Here is a 6546-nt window from a genome sequence, read left to right as displayed (position 1 = left end):
TTCTGGATGTGCCAACAGCAGCTGAAGAACATAGCTATCAGATGCTACATGCTCTGCCTTCCCTGCCTGTTATCTGCACAATTTCCTGCTGGTGCCTTGATGAAATTAAGGGCCATACTGAGCAGGCCTGTTCCAGAGCCAAGGTCTTGCCTGAGCCCTGGATGCTCTGCAGGAAGGCACACTTGCTCCCTGGCACTGCTTTTTGCCCTAGTCCTGCCCAGCGACCCAAGCAGGCTGCAGGCAGCATGTTGGCATATGGGGCCTCCAGAATAAGATCCTTGAACAATAATCAGTGCTTCTTCCTCCTCCTGCTGGCAGAGCACTGCCTACCAGTCTGAATCACTGCCCAGCCACCCATCCCCTCAGCACAGTGGGTCTCCCAACAACGCCAGCAGCCTGGGGCTCCTGGGGCGCCCAGGGAGTACAATGGGGTACTCACCTTCCTCTCTGCCAGCTAGATTTCAAAGTTCTCTTACAACATCACTTCAAAACTGACCTGACAGCAACAGCAGCAATACATGTTCCATGTACAAATCCAAAGGGATAACAATCCCTGAGGATAAGCAAAACCCTGATGGCAGCTGGCATGACCTGCAGGAGCAATTCCTGCCAAACTGCTCATCTCCCCAGAGAGGATTTTCACTGGTGCTTTATGGCATCCCTGATTTTGGTGTTACCTGGTAGGGTTGATGACCTGTAAGAGCCTGTGTACTCATCTCTCCACTCTGCTGCAGCAGTTATTGCCACCTTCCTGAGAGCCACAGCTAAGCTCTCTGCCTGGCATCTCTGGCATGTCCCCTCTGCACCAGCCAGTGGCCCCAGGAGATGCAGTCTGGAGTACAACTTCAGGTGTGACCTGAAGATGCCTGGCTTCTGAGCCCCATCACCAGTGAGGCAACAGCGCACCAGAGAGAAACAGAGGTGTCACATTGAACTGACCCATATTCAATATTTTGGATCTGCTTATCAAACTACAACAGGGCTTTCCACCTTGGTAATACTTGCTGACTACACATCAAAAAACCTCAACCCGCCTGCTTTCATTTTCCAGAAGTGACACTTTCATTTTGTTCTTTGAAGTGTTCTACTTCATGAAAAAATCTGGATAAACTGACTTATAGGAAGTTTTGTGTAGGAAGGATAATGTGTCTGCTGCTCAGGTCAAGCCTTTGCTGGCTTCTGGACACTTCCAGCTGCCCTCCCTCCCCTGCTCCACGCAATGCCATATACACAGTACTCCAAAAGGGTTTGTGTGCCAGTGTCTGGCCATCCTCTGAGCTCGAGGCACATCCCTGCACAAATAAATGCATCAGTTTGTGCAACTGGTGCAGAAAGGAGGACTTGGTTCCCTTCACAGCATGGCTGGCCAGAGGTAGACCCTGCTTATGGAAGAAAGAAGGAGCATCCAAGGACCCCAGTGTACCAGTCCAGTGAGGAGAGATTTTGTTCCTGTTTGAAAGGACTAATGACAAACACCGAGGCGAAGAAATGAAAAAGCTGGATAAAGGCCTCCAGGAAGAATGGGAAGGTACAGTGGAGCTTGAACAGGGTTGAAGGAGGGAGCATGGTGCAGAGTCCTGAGATACGAGCAGGGCAGAGAAACACCAGCAGCAAGGGGGACAAAATGGAAGAGCTGGGAGCTGAACATCACATGGACTAGGTGGAACAACACAGGCTGGGTACATCAGAACCTGAAAAAGGGTAATAAATCAAGGATGTATGTCTGAAGATGAATAGAGAGGAAAACACACATATAGAGACAAAATCAAGCAGACTAAGGCAGAAAATGAATTCTGCCTAGCTGTATAAGTCAAGAAAAGAACCTGTATGTCCAGGAAAGTCTAAATTAACTAAGTGGGACAGGTAAGAAATAACAGATGATATGTGAGATGGTTGAATTGTTCATTATGTTTTATGCTTTAAATACGTACAGAAGGGTTAACTGGGACCATATTACTATTAGTAACAAGAGGTTAGGAACAAGAACAGAATAACAAGGTTGAAGAATATAGCATGGGGATATTTAAATTGCCAACGTCTGATAAAGCTCACCCTGGAGCACATAAGGAAGTAGCCACAGTAATCTCTGACCCCATTAACAATTATCTCAGAAAACATACGGAACATGGGTGAGGTCCTTGTGGACTGGAGCAGGACAAAACATAGCACGTGGCATTAAAAAGGGAGAAAAGGAAACGCTAGTCAGACTAACTTTGATGCCTGAAAAGACACGGAATGAAATTATTACAGAATCACATGTTAAGCATCTCAAGGATAATATGTGGTAAGTAACAGGCAAGAAGAACTTGCCAATAATACAACATGTTGAAGCAATCTAATTTCCGTCATTGATGGGGAAGTAACCCAGCTGCTAACAGAATACAGTAGATATTGTATGTCATGGCTGTCATGGGTTTTTGGCACTGTCCCATGGGATGTGTTCTTCAGGAAACATAGGCAATGGAGTGCAATTGAAACATTGCTGAGGTGGATGTCCAGCTGGTTAAAAACACTGACAGCGGGGGCTTCTCAGATGCTGTCAGACTGGGAAGACATGTTAAGTGGGGTTTGTCTTGGGTCAGGTCCTGGTCAGTATTTTCACTAGCCACCAGGATGATGAAATGGTGATTATACTTATAAAATACTGAAATAATGATAAATACCAAAGGGCTGCAACTGTTTCAAAGGACGTTATCAGAATATGAAACAAAATTTAATCACTTATAAATTACTTGAAATTGATAAAATGCAGCTCAGTATAGACAAATGCAAAGAAGGCAACCTGTCAACCTGTAATACACAAACACCGTGCAGAAGCTCTCCGGCTGGGGAGCAGTAGTGCTGTTGGGGAGCTTTGAGCAGTGGGTGCTGATCGGGCTCAGCAGCCTTCTGCTGCTGTGAGCAAGGCAAGCACAATGCTGGGCATGGTCAGCAAGGAATTTCAGCCAGAGATTTGGGCTGGTCATCATAAGGAGTATGCAGCAAACAGGAGAAAGTCCAGAGGAGAAGCTTACAAGATTGGTTTGAAGCTTGAAAAACATGAGCTGCAAGAACAAGAAGAACAAACAGAAACTCTCTAGGTCTCGCAGAGCAAGGATATAAGAACAGCCTTCTAAAATGCTAGAAATTACTAGAAAGACATTAGTGATAATTTATTGTCAAGTCTACCAAGGATATTTTGTACAGTAACAGGTGTAATTTGCACCTAGAGAGATTTAAGGTAGTATTAGGATTGCAAGGCGATTTTCCTTGGGCCACATCATGGTGCATCAAAGGCTGGCTGGGATCTAGCTGTCCCGAATCAGCATCCAAAGGAGCAGCTCCCTGTAGTGCCACTTGCCCTTTGGGGGTGCGAGGCACCCTGGAGGGACCCTGCTGTGCCAGGCACCCTTGGGAGACCTCCCCAGGAAATCAGGGCCAAGGTGGAAAGGTGTGCAGAGCCATCTCTGAGCACCCAGCGCTGTGGTTAAGGAAGCAGGGAAGAGGGGAAGCAGCGGGGGCTCTTGCTCCTGCTCCCGAGCAGCTGCCCGCCTCCCTGCCGTGGGAGAAGGAGGTCTTTGTCCGGTGGCAGAGCGCGGAAACTGTTTTGGTGAACTGCACTACTGAATAGGAAAACCAGCTCCATAACTGTATCTCCAGTTCTCCCCTTTTTGATCTGTCCTTCTGCCACACCATCCTTTCCTTTTGCATCTCTCTGTGCCTCTGTTTTGCATCTCCTCTCTCATCTTGCTTTTGCTGCACCCCTCCTGCTCTCCATCGTCCCCCTCCCTCCAGCTGTTTCTGCTCCTCCTTTCTAGTCTCTCTCTCTTTATTCCCATTCCTTCTCACACCAGCTTTTTAATTCAGCAGCACAACATTTCCATTTGAATCGCTTTCCTGACTCCATCCAGGACAGGAGCCGAGCCAGGGTGCTGCATCCTGTCCTGGCCACACATTCATTAGCATCACGTGGATGGTGCTGGCTGTCACCAGCGAGCCCGCTGCTCTGTATGCGTGGCAGTGTGCTCCCGTGCCCTCGGCTCTGTCTGGCAAGCTGAGCTGAGCGCGGGTCACAGCAGCACAGAGCTCTGGCCGGAGTGCAGAGGGAGAGTGACGGTGAGTCCCGCCCGGAGACTCTCTGGGTGCTCCCCATTGGCGTCCCCTCACGACTAAAAGGGCACTCTGCAGTCACCCGTTTCCAGGGGATCTGCCGGGTCTGCAGGCTGCTTTTCTGAAGGTACAAGGCACACATGTCTGTGCCATCTCTGTCCTTGTGGGCCAGCCTGGGAGCCCCTTGCCAAATCAGGCACCAAAATGGCAAAGACAAGAGATGTGTGGTTGAGAAGGATCATCTGGTGGAGGGTGGATGCCTGTAAGACCTGCGGGCTGGGGCTAGCCGTCAGATGGTCTCCCTCGCAGGCACTAGGTTTGCTGGGAAGGAAGGCCTGGTCTCACCAGGGTGGTGCAAGCTCAGGTGTTAGCTGCGGGGCTGGGTGAGGGTGCTGGGCTCAGCCTGGCCCCTCTGAAGCCTCTCAGTGTAGGGACCTCCCCAGCTCTACACAGACTCTCAGGCACTGGGGGTCAGCAAAGTGCATTCCTTCCCAGGGACCATCTCCACATGTGCCTGTTCATCTGGGTGCTGAGGGTCATGTTTTGGGGCAAAATGGCTCTTTTCTGCATTTTCTCAAAGGCCTCTGAGGACAATTCTGTCTGAATTTCTCTGCTTTCTTTTTTTTTTACAGACAAATAGCTTCCAGCCTTATAAAGTGTTTCTTTCCTTCTCTATCAGGTGCTGGTTAATGGTTAGCTTTCAGGAGTTTTCCTCCTGGCAATCAGGGAGCCCTTCAACATTTTCTTTAACATCTTGGTTAAAGAAAAGCAAAGAGTCAGTTGGTATGTGGTGAACTTCTCTCCATGCCAGGTAGAATCAATGCCCACTTTGCAGATGCCTCCGTGCGGGTGCAACAGCAAAAGGGCAAGACAGTGCAGGTTGTAGGCAGCCAGCCACAGCGTCTTGATACAGGAGGGGGTCTGAGGAGGGTTTGGTTTCACTTAGAGCATGTAGAAGCTTAGTCTGATGGAGGGCTACAGATGCAACTGAGCATGTGGGGGTCTGCAGCAACATGGTTGTTTGCCATCAGGAAAAGGGCTATGTGCCCATTGGGCTGTAAATCAAAATGATGTCCATCGCTTTCTCCGGGAGCAAGGTGGGTGGAAACGGGGCTGGCACTCTGATATGCTCAGAGGAACCCCAAGCCCTTTACCACACAAGACACCCGCTGTGTGCCGGCAGCTGGTGTTAAGGTGTCAGGTGCTGGGAGCTCCCCAGGCAGCTCTGGCCATCGGCTCCCTCAACACGGAAGAAAAATGGGTGCACAGGTTTCCAATTACTGTCTCTAAAAGCAGAGCTGTTACTCAGAAGTTCATGTATTTGAAAGAAGGTCAGATTCTGCTAGTAACAGTGCAAAGGGGTAGAATATTTTGCAGTCTTGTTTGCATTTCACTGATGGACATTCACAAACCATTGACACGTGGTGACCCTCGGACCATATGAGCGGAGTGACTGGCAGCAGCACAGCACCTTGTCCCTTAATTTTTGGTGTGTTAAAATATCACTTGATTTCTGTTCTCTCTGCCATGATGGAAAAAGCAGATAGGCAAAGAGGCTTTGCGCTTGGGTTGTTAAATTTTCATGGCAATTTAGCAAGGCTGGTTGAGAGCCATTTTCCAGCTAATTTCAGTTCCTTTGCACTGCTCCTGGGCTGCAGGGCCTGGGCTGCAAATGTGACAGCAGGGAGCTGCTTGTTTGTTGCTCAGAGTCTTGTAATGGAGAAAAGCTGTCCAGGGAAATGTTGTCAGTATTTGATAAGAGATGATAATGCTAATTTTGGTTTAAAAATCTTTGCGTAATAGAAATGGTCAGCTCATATCTATCCCAGCAATTACAGCTGCATACAGCTCACACAGCTAGAGAATATCCACCTTCTGCAGCTGAGAGAAAGGAAAGGTTTACATGGATCATGAGAACTAATTCTAACATGGCTTTTTGAAGGAAATTCTCCCTTTGGAGGGTAAAACAGCACTTAGCTGTTAGAAATCAGGCCCTGTTCTCCCATGGGACAGGCTGTCTCACATCTGCCTGACCGATGGGTGTCTTGCCAGTCACTCTGATGAATCTGGTTTTTGTCCTTTCAGGACTCGGAAGGCAGGTCCTGGCGCTGTTCCGTGCTCAGTGTGGGCTTGTGCTCCAGGTCTGACATTCTGAGTGGTATTTTTGAGGATGCCTGCAAGGGGCCTTTGCCAGAAAATGTCTGTTCCAGGGCATCTGGTCTAGCTGGACACATGTGTCCCAGCTTATGCTTGATCCCTGAATCCTCCTGAAGTGCAGTTGTGTGCAGTGTGACCTGCTGAGGCATCACCATACATGTACCAGGGTGTGATCATTGCCTACAGACATTGGCAGCCCACATTTCTCATCTAGCATGTGTAGCCTGAAGGCTCAGCAGGACCCAGGGCAGAGCACGCATGGCTCCACAGAAGGGATGCTGGAGCTGCTGCCAGGGAGCT

This window comes from Columba livia, chromosome 16 (genome assembly GCF_036013475.1).
Source record: "Columba livia isolate bColLiv1 breed racing homer chromosome 16, bColLiv1.pat.W.v2, whole genome shotgun sequence".
NCBI classification, from domain to species: domain Eukaryota; kingdom Metazoa; phylum Chordata; class Aves; order Columbiformes; family Columbidae; genus Columba; species Columba livia.
The sequence above is the reverse complement of the archived record's forward strand: the minus strand, read 5'-3'. Positions refer to the sequence as shown.